Source organism: Puma concolor, chromosome B3 (assembly GCF_028749965.1).
Source record: "Puma concolor isolate L17-30 chromosome B3, mPumCon1.1.hap2, whole genome shotgun sequence".
NCBI lineage: Eukaryota > Metazoa > Chordata > Mammalia > Carnivora > Felidae > Puma > Puma concolor.
In genome coordinates, this window is record NC_141672.1 from 35,117,664 (window position 1) to 35,133,492 (window position 15,829).

Sequence of the window (15,829 nt, forward strand, 5' to 3'; positions counted from 1 at the left end):
TAAAGATCTGGTATTCCAGGGGTGCCTGGGTGGCTCAGTCAAGCAACCGACTCTTGATTTCAGCTCAGGTCATGATATCATGGTTCATGAGTTCGAACCTGGCATTGGGGTCTGCACTGTGTGGAGCCTGCTTGGGATATTCATATTCTCATTCTCATTCTCTCTCTCTCTCTCTCTCCCCCTCTCTCCCCCTCCTTGGCATGCGCACGTGTGTGTATGCGTGTGTGTGCACGTGAGCACTCTCTCTCAAAATAAGCTCAAAAAAAAAAAAAAAAAAAGGAAAATAGTTAAAAAAAAAAATCCAGTGTTCTGTTAACTCTTCATGTGACCCTCCTAGGAGTTTGACAAATACCTGAAAACTTGTATTACCACGATGGAGTTTAAAAACAATTTATAGAACAAAATACAACATGATGAGCACCCAGTGAGTGCTCTATTACTCTGTCCTGTTGTGGCCACTTCTCTGTGGGCATCTCACACACGTGCATTTGCTGCCCACAGAGCTGGGTATTCTCTCTGCAGTCCTCATAATTTATTCCCTTTTCATTTCTGCGCATGCACAGGGGCTGTTGCTTCAAACACAGTTTGGTCCTCCAAATGCCCCCCTGCACTGTGGTTGGCTTACAGTATAGTGGCTCTCACATCAGCGCAATTATGAGTCATCTAGCCTGCCTGATAAAATGAATATTCCTAGGCCCCCTTCAGATTATGATTTACGAGGTCTGAAGTGTGACCCAAGAACCTGTCTTTCTACACCATCCCAGGGGATTCTGGTTAGAGGGTCATAAGACGCCCCTGCCCCACCCTTTGAAAGGTACTGACTTAGAAGTCATTGTGCAAATAGTTGGTTTCTAATGTTTTCCTATTTAAATAATACTGCAATGAAAACTTTGTAGAAATGATTTTTTTCTTTTACATTATTTTTTTTTATTTATATATGAAATTTATTGTCAAATTGGTTTCCATACAACACCCAGTGCTCATCCCAAAAGGTGCCCTCCTCAATACCCATCACCCACCCTCTCCTCCCTCCCACCCCCCTACATTATTTTCTTTAAACATTTTCTTATAAGAAGTATTATGGAATCAAAGGATAGGAATTACTTTGTAGTTTTTGCCAAATTAGTCTCCAGGGAATTTGAATAATTGAACATTAAGTTTTAGCATTTAAATTGATTTTTATAACAATATACAAGTTGCTAAAACTGCAAGTTCAAGATTTATAGTGGGCTGCACATTTTTCTATGTAGAGGTTGGTGTGTAAATGATGTGCTCACTTCCTTTACTTATCAAAAAAGGAACAGGATACTGGCCTTTTATAGTTATATCAATTCCTTAGCTATTTTGGATAAAAAGCTTTATTTGCCACATAGAATTCTCCTCTTTCTGTGGCTTTCATTTTTGTGTTTGCTTTATTACATTCAGTGGCACAAAAGGCTCTTAAAAACACATTTGGATCCATCTACCCTGTCTGTGATATCTCTTTCATCAATAGTCAAAATGGTTTCTCCTCTTCATGGTTGAAACACATTTGCTTTTCCATTGTCTTCTCTGGCTTTTTATGACCCATTTGAAATGTACTGTAGTGCACGAGGTGAAAAATATGAATATAAGCTCATTCTGATTCATGCGGACGTCTCACTATTTAGATGATATTTATTCAATAATGATTCTTATAGCATTGTGTTGATGCTTATTCATCTTACATAAAGTTCTTAAATACCTTCAATCTATTTTTTCAGTATATTTCCCTCGTCAGTTTTTCTTGTCTTTACCCTGATAGATTGTAGTGATAGCTATCTGGTTATTTTAAGTTCCCTAAAACATTTTTTTTTTCTAAATATTTTGCCCATTCATACTCCAGATGAGTTTTACTATTTATTTGTTAAGCCCTGCAATGCAGCTCATTGTGTCTTTATATTCTATTGTAATCTTAACTTTATTTAGATTTCACAATCAAGATCAAGGTGCAGCTCTTCAGGGGCACCTCAGTGGCTCAGTCAGTTAAGCGTCTGACTTTGGCTCAGGTCATGATTTCATGGCTTGTGAGCTGGAGCCCCACATCAGGCTCTGCACTGACAGCATGGAGCCCACTTGGGATTCTCTCTCTCTCTCCCCCAATAAACAAGCAAACAAACTAAAAAAAAAAAGTATAGCTCTTCATTCACTCATGTTTTCCTTTACACCTTAACATTTTCTTTGAAAAAAAATCATTTATTCCAAGTTAAATTAATTCCCAGCTATTTACTTTTTGTTGGTTTGCTTTTTGTTGTTTTTTCAATGCAGAAAAGGAACCTACATTGTGTGTTAAGGTTTGATTAGCTGTTATCTCCTCTTTATCTGCCTAGGACTTGGCCCCAGCTATTTACTGTTGCGGGGGGCAGGAGGAGATTATTCTTGTGACTAAGCCAGCTCTCTCCTTTCTTCTCTCCACCTCACTCCTATTCTCATTCTCATGTTCACTAAAACACAAGCATTTTGACCCAAAAGCCTTGCAATAAAATGATACACTGTCCCCCCAAGCCCAGCCCAACCCAGCTCATGCTATTTCTTGGTTTCAGCCAGCAGTAATCTGTACGCTCCTCTGAGGAGTCGTCCATTTATCTTTCTCTCCTTTCCTTTCCCTCCCTTAAGATGGGCAGAATTGTCCTGCCTCCAGGACTCAGCATATTCCATTTATTAAATAAAACAGGAAGACACAGTATACTAGGTTGAATAAGCATCCTCTCAAAACTCATGTCCACAAAGGACCTCAGAATGTGAACTTACTTGGAAATATGGTCTTTGTGGATATAGTTAGTTAAGATGAGGTCATGCCTGGATTAGAATGGGCCCTAAATCCAATGACTGATGTCTTGATAAAAGGGATAACAGAGACACAGGCAAAAACAGGCGGATAGACAGACAAACAGGCAGACACACACACACACACACACACACACACACACACACACGGGCGAAGGCTATGAGACAACAGAGGCAAAGATTGGACCAAGGAATCCCAAGGATATCTGACAAGCACCAGAAGCCAGGAGAGGCCTGGAGACCTGAAACAGATTCTCCCTCTGAGCCTCCAGAAAGAACCAACACTACCAATACCTTCTAGACTTCTAGCCTCCAGAGCAGAGAGAAGCTTCTGTTGATTTAAGCCACCCAGTCTGTGGTACTTTGTTATGGTGGCCCTAGAAAACCAGTCCACACAGGATCCTTGGTCTCACCTGAAAGCACCCCAATGATTTTAATTGTAGAATTCTCTAAAACACAGGGAAGTGTCTTTGTAAATCTGCCCCAAAGCAGAGAATGAACAGTTCACTCTGGAATGTAAATACTTAAGAAATGATGAGGTTTTTCCTGTTTCCTGACCAACTAAAAGTCTCTCTCTGTAGAAGGCAAACTATTTATGGCATATTCCAAATTCTAAAAACCCAAGACTCTTTCACTAAGGGAGGTAGTGTGGTGTATTTCAAAAGGTTCAGAAGGTGGTCTCAGATGACCAGGGTCTTAATCTTGGCTCTGCCATTTACTAGAAGCCTAGGTGAGCAAGTTATAATCTCTTTGAGCTAGGCTCCCAATTTGTAAAAGGAGACAATAAAAACTTATGTCTAACATATTTTAGGAAGCTGTTGCTGGAATCTGATGAGATAATTTCTGGGAAATTATTGTTTAAAACTGTAAAGTGTCAGGCGGATGTTACCAATCAATAGTGGTTGCCTGTGAGGTTGGAGGAACAGGGTAAAAGGGTGTGAGGGAAACTTACTTCTCACTGTATCCTCTTTTGTTCCATGTAGTAATGGAAATAATATGTTAAAGAATATTTAATGTGCACCCACAAACATATGGCCAACTAATCTTTGACAAAGCAGGAAAGACTATCCAATGGAATAAAGACAGTATCTTCAGCAAGTGGTGCTGGGAAAACTGGACAGCGACATGCAGAAGAAAGAACCTGAACCACTTTCTTACACCACACACAAAAATAAACTCAAAATGGATGAAAGACCTAAATGTAAGACAGGAAGCCATCAAAATCCCTGAGGAGAAAGCAGGCAAAAACCTCTTTGACCTTGGCCGCAGCAACTTCTTACTCAACACATCTCTGGAAGCAAGGGAAACAAAAGCAAAAATGAACTACTAGGACCTCATCAAAATAAAAAGCTTCTGCACAGCGAAGGAAAACAATCAGCAAAACTAAAAGGCAACCGACAGAATGGGAGAAGATATTTGCAAACAACATATCAGATAAAGGGTTAGTATCCAAAATCTATAAAGAACTTATCAAACTCAACACCCCAAAAACAAATAACCCAGTGAAGAAATGGGCAAAAGACATGAATACACACTTTTCCAAAGAAGACATCCAGATGGTCAACCAACATATGAAAAAATGCTCAACATCACTCATCATCAGGGAAATAAAAATCAAAACCACAATGAGATGCCACCTCACACCTGTCAGAATGACTAACATTGACAACTCAGGCAACAACAGATGTTGGGGAGGATGCAGAGAAAGAAGATCTCTTTTGCATTGCTGCTGGGAATGCAAGCTGGTGCAGCCACTATAGAAAAGAGTGTGGAGGTTCGTCAAAAAAATAAAAATAGAACTACCCTACAACCCAGCAATTGCACTACTAGGTATTTATCCAAGGGATACGGTATGCAATGTTTCAAAGGGACACATGTACCACAATGTTTATAGCAGCACTATCAACAACAGCCAAAGTTTGGAAAGAGCCCAAATGTCCATCAATGGACGAATGGATAAAGAAGATGTGGTATATATATACAATGGAGTATTACTCGGCAATCAAAAAGAATGAAATCTTGCCATTTGCAACTATGTGGATGGAACTAGAGGGTATTATTCTAAGGGAAATTAGTCAGAGAAAGACAAATATCATATGACTTCACTCATATGAGGGATTTAAGATACAAAACAGATGAACTTAAGGGAAGGGAAGCAAAAATAATATAAAAACAGGGAGAGGGACAAAACATAAAACACTCTTAAATATGGAGAACAAACAGAGGGATGCTGGAGGGGTTGTGGGAGAGGGGATGTTTAAATGGGTAAGGGTCATTAAGGAATCTACCCCTGAAATCATTGTTGCACTGTATGATAACTAACTTGAATGTAAATTTAAAAAATAAAATGAGATAAAATAAATAATAATTAAAAACAGACAGACCTGGGTTCAATTCCAGCCCTATAGCTTAAAGACCATATGATCTTGAGCAAGTTATTTAGTCTCTTGGAATTGGTTTCTCATTTGAAAAATACAGAACAGAGCTAGGCTACAGGAACATTGAGTTAAACAAGATAATGCACTTATGGGGTTTAGTGTTGGCACCCAGCGTGTAGTAAGTGTTGCATAAATGTTAGACATTGTTGTTAGCAGAATAATCTGGTTGTTTGGTTTCTAGTCATGGCTTTAGCCCACTTGAGTTTTGTGAACTTGAATGAAGTATTTCACCCCTGCAGGCACTTATTTCATATAAAAAGAGAGGATAGGTCTTGAACCTTAATATTCCTCTGACTCTAGGATTCTATGATCCCTTTAGTCCTAATGGGATAATTCCACTTGCCATGAGAACCAACATCAGGATAATCACATGAGGTAGCTGCGTAAAGGGCAAGATAAGAGAGGTTGCCAAAGTTCACCTGGCTTCTGCAGACCAAAGCCCATCTCTGTCTCCTGTCCTAGATCCCAGGCAGCAGTAGGGAGGCGCTGTGGGGAGCTGGTCTGTGGAGCATCCTGGCAAATAACTAACACTGAAGGAAGGAAGGAAGGAAGGAAGGAATGCCAGGCCCTTAGGCCTACCTGAAAAACAGATTCAGAGGTCTGCAGGAAGGGGAAGTACTGGGCAGGGCAAGAGTCTGCCCCAGACTGAGTGCCAGTGAGAAAGGAGGCTGTGAGGAGGCTGAAATTGCAGTTTCTGGAGCTGTCTGAAGAGGCATTGTGTGCACTGGTTAAAAACCTAGCTGCGGAGCCAGATTGCCTGGGTTTGAATCTTGCCTCTTCCATTTATCAGCTGTATGATCATGGTCAAAGTACTTAACATCTCTGGGCCTCAAATCCTCCATTTGTGAAACAGGAGTAAGGATGATAGTTCCCCCTACTGGGTTGTTGTGGAGAATAGTGTATATAAGAACTTAGCAAAGTGCCAGGCATATGATAAGTGCTACACAAGTGCCGGCTGTGAATATTTTTATGATATTGGGGAGCAAGATATCATTTTGGCCTTGGAACACTTGAGAATACATGTATAGGTAGGTGGGCGGGGGAGTCGTCCCTCTGTTGTTTCATTAGAAACAGTCGGAAGCATCCCCCCATGCTGACTGGAGGCCTGGGACACGAGTGGAGCTCCTATAAGATACCTTCTGGAGACTCCCAGAAATGTGCAAGAGACTTTGTGAGTGGTCCCGTAACAGTAGCAGAACATGCCAGAAAAATATATTCCTTATAATTACTATAGCCCCTCCATACAGGCGCTTGAGGAAACTAAGTTTATACCATCACTGTTAAGGTTCAAATCCCCTCAAGTAAGAGTATTTTTGGAAGTGCTAAATAGCAAATTATCTGGGCACCTGGGTGACTCAGTGGGTTAAGTGTCCAACTCTTGATTTTTGGCCCAGTTCGTGATCTCATGGTTTGTGGGTTCAAGCCCCACATTGGGCTCTGCACTGACAGCAAAGAACCTGCTTGGGATTCTCTCTCTCCACCTCTCTCTGCTCCTCACGTGCTCTCTCCCTCTTAAAAATAAACATTTAAAGAAAGAAAAAAGTAAATAGTAAATTGTCTTCAGCCACGCAGTGCAAATGAGTTTCTCAGATGGGCCAATATTTTAGTAGAACCTGAGGGAATAAGAACTGGAACTGGTTGGGGCAGGTCAGTCCTGCCATGAGCTGTGTGTGAGACAGAAGGTGGGTGGGGTCCTGGGTGGCAGACAAGAAGTTCTAAGTGTGCTTTGGGTGAGATACGAGGATGCTAGAGAGTAAGGAGAGGGGCATTGACAAAGGTGGCCTGCTTAAGTTTGGCCTTGGAGCCCCTGGGCCTTGGGTTGGCTGAATTTCCATGGCCACAGCCCATGAGGGCTGTTCCTCTGGCCCTCCTCGCCAGGTGGACCTTCCTTGCCAGGGATATCTCAACTGCATGGGACTTGGCTGCCTCCTAGTGGCCACTGGGCAGACGTTCTCTTAAAATGGGCAGAGACAACAGGAAGATTTTCCAAAAGCCATTTGGATAGTGCTTCACAGTTATAAGGCACTGTCACAAAAATGACAGTGTAGCTTTTCTGCTTGAATATGCCCCCTGTCTTCCCATAGTCTTCAGCCACCTCAAGCATATTATCTACGCCAACCCTTCCCCAGCCACCTCCAACACTCCACCTTTCAGTTTCCCTTGACTCATCTAATTTCTCCTAATAGGTGGAGAGGGTCCTGGAGCTTGGAGAAGCAAGGGAAGACTGGTGAGCTGACTCCTCCAGGGCCTTGGGTCCTTGCTCTAGCCAGAGATTAGAGAGTGTGGCTGGAAAATGACAGTCCCCTTCACTCAGCTTGTGCACACTCTCCCCTCTTCACATGGTGGTCCTGGTTCCCTGGACACGCCTCAGGACTAGAACTGCCCTGAGCTGCCTTCGCTTCCAAGCCACAAACCCCAGGAGTCCTTAGACTTTAAGTTCCTCTTAAAACCAGACTATCCACCACCACTCCCTTCCCCAAATCAGCACAAAGTCTGCCCTTTCTCTGATGCTATGGAAGGTACTCACACTTGGCCATTTGAGAGGCTTACCAATTGTCCCTATAGTGAAGGTGGCAGCAGGCAATGAAACATCCATCACAGCAAGATACATAGGGTCCCACACTTTCAAAGGACTCAGTCATGGTCCCCAGTTTTTGGTTCCTAACTTTGCTGAGATCACTGAAAACCCCAAGGGTGAGGCTGACATCCTCCTCCCTGGGTAGCTCAGCCGAGATGCTATCAGACCCAACAATACGCTCCCTTGTGTGCAGAGTATCCTAGTGACCATTGTTCTGATTGTCTTTCCACAGGAAAAGGTAATCTGAGAGTCATACTGAATATTTTAAATGTTGGATGTTGAGTGTGTTTTGGTTTCTGATGTGTTATCTTGAGAAACCACTTAGAGATGTTTTATTTGGGGCAGCACAAAGCAGCCATTAAAATGGTTTCATTTGCGGTATTAAACTTTGTTTCTCCAGGCACAATACAGCAGTTGAGCCTGTTGGGATGATGTCCCTCCTTTCCAAGTAGGACTTGAGAAGAATTAAGGCAGAGAAAGGCGAGGATGCAGTAGAGGGGGCCTCGGACTTCTCTGATGGACAAGAGCTGAGCTAGGACCATGTGGAACCAACTTCTAGGCACAAAGTAGGGTCACAGCAGAGGGTCCTTTCTGGTCCAATGGCACCCCAAGAGCCAACCCAACCCTGTCAGATTCACCCCTCCATGGAAGCCTTAGTAGGGACCCTGTTCAGGCAGGTCACGACCTAAGAGAGAATGCCAGATGTTGAGCATGGAAACGAGGGGGAAAATGGGGGTGGGGGGTGGGATCAGTGGTTTTACTTCCTTCTCTCTTAACAACCCTCAATATTTTAGCTTCTCTCCCCTGCCTGCTATTGGTATTCAATTCCACAGGACCATAATAGGTGAGAATGGAGAAGAGGATTTCAATTCCTTTCATCGCTCCAAATACTGCAGGAGCCAGTAGAAATACCAAGGACTCATTTGCACTTGAATGCTTCTGAGGAGAGGGACAGCCATATACTTGCCCTCTCTGGAAGGAAACGACACCCACTGAGATGGAAGAAAACCTCAGGACATATAGGAAGCTGGATTGGCACAAACCCTTGGGTCTACACCCTTCCCTTTTTTTTTTTTTTTTTTTACAGCTCCTTACCAACTGTGCCAGTAATCACCACAGCTCTCCCCCTTCTCCTCTCAGACTCACTACTTCCTGTTTCCTGTGCTATGAGCACCCTGATGCCCACTTTCCCTCTGAGTTCCCCAGTTCTGGCAATGGACACAGCCCATATCCCCACTTCAGACCTTCCCGGCCTCTCTCACTCTTGGTTTCCCCCTTCTGCAAGCACCATGGCTGCCTGGGGACTGTGCTAGAGGCTGATGAAGGGCATTTCCAAAATAGCCTCTGTTAGGAAAAAGCTGGTTGGGGAGGTTACTGGGGAGGGGTGCTCATAGATAAAGAATTAACTGCAAAACCATATTGTTAAGTACTATCCTAGAGGCTCGTACAGATGGTCATTTTATTCTTTAAATTCATCTTGCAAACAAACACCCTCCCAATCCCTTCTTGTCCCTTTCCTTCCTGCTTGAGACAGTGTTTTGAGAGAATGATGTTTGTTGCTGTGGCAACAAATGCATGAATGAGGACAGGGCAGGAAGTTGGGAAAAGCCTGATTTGTGATGGCAGCATTGAGCCATTGGGTCAACTCTGATGTCACCTACCTCCAGGCTCCTTGTTAAGTAGATAAACACATCTCCCTAGGGTTTAAGCCATTGTTGGTGGACTTTTGGTTACTTGGAACCCAAAGCATTGTAACTGATTTTCTTCTAGGTATGAATGAAGGAGTTAAGAGTGACTTAGGGACAGACTCATCACAGTTCTGGTGATCAGTCTGGGCAGTCAACTTCTTTGTGGAAAGGGACAGAAAGCCCCATGGTGGATGGACCCACTTAACCTGCATTCACTGAACTTATTCAGCCCTTATTTATGGAATGGTGCCTATGTGGTAGGCATCATGAGGAGTTGCTGTGGCTAAAATCAAGAGTAAAACCACACATAGTCCTAGTTTTCATGAAGCTTAGAATCCAATGAGGGAATAAGACATTAATCAAATAATAACAACAATTAAAAGATGAGCTAAGCACATGGAGGAAAGAAGATGCCGTAAGAACATGCAACATGATACATGTGAGAACATGCAACACGATACATATTAAATAAAGCCTGGGAGCCAGAAAGATATCCTTGAGAAAGTAATCTTTAAACTGGACCTGAAAGAGGAAGAGGAGGGGTGTGCCAAGCAGAGGCTAGTGAGGCTTGGAGTACAGGGAGCTGTGCATGCAAAGGCCATGGGGCATGAGAGAACCAGGCTGGCATGAGAGCCCTGAGAGGAACAGACTGAGTTTAGGTGGGTTGAAAGTTTACCTTCAGTGCCTCCCCAAAATCTGGCCTACTAATACTCCTTGCCATGTCCCCTGCTTCTTCACTCATCCCACATTGCACCCCCCCCCCCCCCCGCGAACCCTGTGTCTTCAAGGCTCTTTGACTAAAGTGCCATGCTGGGGTTCCACCCAGTTCTGCCCTTCCCTCTACTCTACCTTGCAAATGACTCTCCCCTCTATCAAAATCTCCTTTTCCTCTCCATAAATCAAGCTATTAAAGAATCTCTTCTACACTTTGTTGAGAGAGAGAAAGAACCATTGGTGGAATTCAGACAGCAAGCAAAGAATTTCAGGCAGGAGGAAGGCCTTGGACATCATATGTCCCGCTCAGCGGTCTCCTGGCCTCCTCCATAAGACACTTGTGGGCTGGGGTGCAGGTCAGTCTGTGCGGGTGAACTGGCCACTCCCCTCCTTTCCTGGATAGGCCAGTAACTTCCCCTCAGTGGCTGAACTCAGAAGTCTCCCTACCCTAGTTTTTTTAAAACTTTTTTTTTTTCAACGTTTTTTATTTATTTTTGGGACAGAGAGAGACAGAGCATGAACGGGGGAGGGGCAGAGAGAGACACAGAATCGGAAACAGGCTCCAGGCTCTGAGCCATCAGCCCAGAGCCTGACGCGGGGCTCGAACCCACGGACCGCGAGATCATGACCTGGCTGAAGTCGGACGCTTAACCGACTGCGCCACCCAGGCGCCCCTCCCTACCCTAGTTTTTTACTGCAGCAGCACCCAGGGCTTTGTGGGAGGGCTGGGCCACCCTCTGATGAATGGACTTCAAAGCGCCTAAAGAGACGCAGTGGGAGGAGCCTCGCTTTGGAACCAGAGCAGGAGCCACACAGTTCTGGGGATGAGGCTGATCCCCAGTGTGCTGCGTGAGCTCAGGCTGTCTCTTAGCTCTCTGGGCCTCAGTTGCCTCATCTGCAAAAATAAAGATGATCTTTACAGAGTTGCTGGGAGGATTAGAAATAAAAATGTATAGGAGAGCCTGGGTGGCTCAGTCGGTTAAGCATCCAACTTCAGCTCAGGTCACGATCTCGCGGTCTGCGAGTTCGAGCCCCGCGTCGGGCTCTGAGCTGATGGCTCAGAGCCTGGAGCCTGCTTCCGATTCTGTGTCTCCCTCTCTCTCTGCCCCTCCCCCGTTCATGCTGTGTCTCTCTCTGTCTCAAAAATAAATAAATGTTAAAAAAAAATTTAATAAAAAAGAAAAATGTATAAAAGGGGGACAAAGATGAGGTTTTAAATCTGAGCTCAAGCACAGATGTAGCATAGAGATTAACAGTCCAGTCCCAATTCCAAATAGATTGCCCTATACATCTACTCCGACCTATCAGGCCCTGGGTCCTGAGTTTTTATTGGAAAACATGACGATCCCTAGATCTGCATTGTCTGATTTGCTAGCCACTGGTCACAGGTGGCTGTATAAATTCTAATTAAAATGAAATAAAATTTAAACTTCAGTTCTTTACACTAGTCTCATTTTAAGTGGCTCAATAGCCTTTCGTGGTGTCGGACAGAGCAGATAGAACATTTCCATCAGCAAAGAAAGTTCTATTGGACAATAGGAACTTAGAGAAAGGAGCCACTTGTAAAGAGGAGGTATGTTTATTTTACTTGTCATCTCACTCCTGGACCAAGACACTGATTGGGACAAACTGGCAGTTAGAGAATCAATGGGAGTTTGGCACACATGAGTGCACGTATGTGTGTGTGTGTGTGTGTGTGTGTGTGTGTGTGTGTGTGTGTGTGTGTGTGTGTGTGTGTGTGCCTGCACGTGCATAAGTGTATGGGTAGCAGACAGGCCATGGGTCCAGCCTTCAGGCCTTCCAGATGATCTCATTGACAGTCACCACTTACAGGGCTCGACCTGGTGAGTAAAGTCACAGAATGAAAACCCACCACAGAGATCTCAAACTTGCCCCACCTGTGAGACCCAGGGCTGGGGACAGGGAAGAGGTCCACAATCCTGGAATCTAGTCCTGACTCAGGACCCCAGGAGGAAAGGATCTCCTGGTGTTGCTTCTAAGGCAGAAGGAGAAGACAACACAGAGCTACAAGATACAAGTGTGCCGCCCTTAGGACAGAGGGACATGCAACCCTGATTGCTACCTTGATTCAAGGGCTAAGACAAGGACTTGGCAGATAAAACAAATGGGTTCCCCAGGGAGTCTGCTCTACAAAAGATACATAAGGAGGGGACTGGGTCATTCCAGAGCCTACAGTAGGTCTGCCTCCGTGGGTTTCTTACTCACAAGTATGGCAGTCTCTCAAGCTGTTCCTGGTCATGAGACACAACGTGGACTGTTTTCCCAGCAGGCCTACTTCCCAGAGACCTTGGCATCATAGGTGACAGACTTCCTAGCTGACTCCACTTCCAAGAGCCACAAATGTCCTGAGCGGGCCACAGCCACAAAGAGAAATGCCCAGGGAACCCCAAAGCATTTCAGTGCTGTAGACTCAGCTCCCTGGAATTGTGCTGCAGGGATGCCTGCCCTCCCAAACACCTCCCTCCTCTGCACTCACTCATGAGTTTCACTCAGAAGTCATTGGAGCCCCAGGCCTCTGGTCTGCATCTTGAGAGATTGTCTCCATAGTATATGATATTCAGTAAACCTTTTGAGTTAAGAGCCCAAAATTTGGAGTCAGCTCTGTACAAGCTTGGCAAGTTACTTCCATTTCATCATCTGCAAATGCAAATAACAGCATCTACTTCTTTGGGCTGTTGGCATTAATGGATGACTTAGCACAGTGGCCCAAATATGGCAGCTATTACTATTATTAGTTCTACCAAGATGCAGTGACATACAAGGCTGAGCCCCAACTCTGGGGGGTAGCTGGAGAGAGCTTCAGAAGAGGGGCCACAGAGATGGGTCTGAGAGAGAAGCAGGATCCTGCTAGAGAGGGAAGTGGGGAAGACCATTCTTGGAGGACAGTTGTCTTGCTCAGCCCTTAGGTCTACCTGACTGGGCGGACACCTGAGGCTCACCTTCTTCCTTCCTAAGCAATCATGAGACACCTGGAGGGGTAAGAGGGAGAGAGGGAAGGAAGAGGTAGCCATGGTCTGTGCCCTGGTTTGGGGTAGACACAAATCTGAGGGCTGGATAACTCACTATCCCATCTTCACATTGCTGGCTACAGTGTATCCCCATGTCTGGAAAGTGCAATTAGGGGTCAAGAGCAAAGCGCTGTCTTCAATAGAAGCTGTCTTGAGAGCGGCCTCTAGAAAGAGAAGGCACTACTGTTACCATGAAATGGCTTCCCCTGATTTATAATAGGAAGTGAAGAGCTGGTCTTGTTCTCAGAATGGCCTCAGAAATTCACTGTCAATTTTCCTGTCCTAATAGTGACGACTAAAATAGTAATAATGGCAATAATTCTTAAAACCTGCAATTTTTCTATTATCAATTTCCTTATTGTTACAGTTATAACTCATTCATCCAGAATTCAATATTTGGCAACCTCACTCATGCAAAACAAAGCACAGAATCAGAAATCAGGTGAAAAAGCAAAAGCCTGGAGAAGCTTTGGAGAAGCACATATCATGTGACGAGAGCACTCAGACACCATTTATCCTTATTTTCTGCACAGTTCTAATACCTTGGGTTATGTTTCTAAATTTAATCTGATTGTAAGCAATTTATAGAGTAGCTGCTGGAGATGGGCACCCTGACAGCAGTAGGTGACAATAAGGGAGGAGGCAAAGAAACTTTGAAGGGCAGACCAAGAACCGCAAAGCACAGCAACTGGATCTGTTTAAGAGTCAGTGGTTGAGGGCACCTGTGCCATTCCCACAGGATTCTAGGTTCTTACCAAGGAGCTCAGGACATACATCCCAAAAGTCCAACAGGTGTGTGATCCAATGATTTGGACTGTGTTCCTGCAGGGACAACCGGCACCCATCTAGTCTCAACTCCCCTCAGCATTTCTGAGATGCTAGGTTACCTTCCTGCTGCCTGTCCCCCACCCCCACCTCCACCCCCACCCTCCCACACACATACTGAATACAGCCCAGGAGGAAAAGCCCTGGCATAGAGGTCTGAGTTCTGAGTGTGACCTCACAAGTTGTCCCTCTGACCTATCATTTATTCTTTGAACTCTTCCCAGGAAGCTCAATTTCCTCCCCCGTAAAAGGAATGTTGGACTACATAAGGTCTGACAGTCCATGTGTTCAGGGAGAGGCTGTCTGGGGCTGAGGGATAATGATCACCGACATGATCAAGGATATGCACAGGTGATATCTAAGTGCTTGTACGGGCTAACCTTTAATCCTCTCAACAACCCTGTGAGGCTCCAACAGTGGCATAGGGCCCCACGACTGTTTTAACAGTCTGCTGCTGATACCTTGAAATTCTTAAGTTTTGAAACTGGAGCCTACCTTTTCATTCTGTATTGGAACCTGCAAATTGTGCAGCCAGTCCTGAGTTCGAGGTCTCCTCTTTACAGGAGCTAAGTAACTCCTGTGGTTCCTGACCAAGGACAGTAGCATCATCTGGTGACTAGTTACAAGTGCAAAGTCCCAGGCCCAGCATAGCTCTCTAGAGTCGGATCTGCACTTTAAGGAGATCAAATGCAGAGTCTGCCATCTTAGCCACTGTTTGTCTGCTATTTTCTTCCATGTCTGCACTTACTGGAAACGTATCCTTAATTGAACAGGAAAGATCTCAATTTCTGATCTTCAAGTGAGAGGAGATTCACCTTGCTCGTGGGAGGTGGGCTTCTACATGGGCGGGCAGCCCCAAAAGCTGTGGAGGAGCCAGGTAATTCAGAAGTTGCACCCGCTGTGGTCAGGACTCAAGCTGGGACTGGGGCGAGACTAGCAGGAGAAACAGCACAAAATTTAAGGAGACACGCGCTTTCAGGGGTGGACCTTGCACCTCCACACTCCGAGAGCCTCCTTAAACTCTTCGTCCAAGGCTCCCGCTCGCCAGGTGTTGGTGGGAAGTCTGCCTCGGCCTCCACAGCTGACCTCTGCGCGGCGCCTGCCCCGCCCAGCCCACGTGGTTCCGCGTTTGGAATGCGGTGAAGCGTCAGCCTCCAGTCCTGGGAAGTTCTGGCCCGAGCTTCCCCCTCACTGGAAACTCCCAAAAGGGGTGTGAGTGATTGCTACTTTGAGAATTCAGTCTTCACGCCATCTCTTAGCATTTTTAACCTCACGAAGCCCGCAGCAACCCCCTACTCCTCACTTTGTCTAGGTTCAGAGCTCTGTGTTGGGGACTGTTGGGGCAGGCTTCGCCCTCTTCTAATCTCCCGAGCAGACCGCCCCACCTAGCAACTGATAGCCTCTCCCGAGGGCGGAGCTGGGTGCGTGGGGGCTGGGGACGCTTTTATGCCGCCCGGCCTGAATGCAGGTGGGAGACCAGCCTGGAGACTGACTTGCACACCCGAATTCAGCTCGAGCCACATCACCTGGGGGACGCACAGGATTTCCCTCCTCCTGCCCCCGTCGTAGTCAGCAATGGGGCTGGTCTTCAGTCGGCACCCACGTTTGAATTCAGAGGGCCCTTCCCCCTAAGAGGGCTGAGAAGCTCAGGGGGTTTTCAGGACTAAGGTTCCCAGAGCTGACCCACCTCCTCACCAGGACAGGTTTCTTAAATGAGGCTTCTCCAATCCACAAATCAGAATCTGCTGGGGA

General features: G+C 45.4%; 1 long non-coding RNA gene across 1 annotated transcript; it reads right to left on the reverse strand.

Moving 5' to 3' along the window:
• Positions 1-11,390: 11,390 nt before the first annotated feature.
• On the reverse strand, positions 11,391-15,379 carry LOC147579884 (uncharacterized). Its single transcript, XR_015252266.1, has 3 exons — positions 14,573-15,379; positions 14,008-14,074; positions 11,391-12,064 (listed from the first exon to the last, which is right to left on the reverse strand). It is a non-coding gene; the product is annotated as an uncharacterized LOC147579884 (long non-coding RNA).
• Between the last annotated feature and the right edge of the window lie 450 nt (positions 15,380-15,829).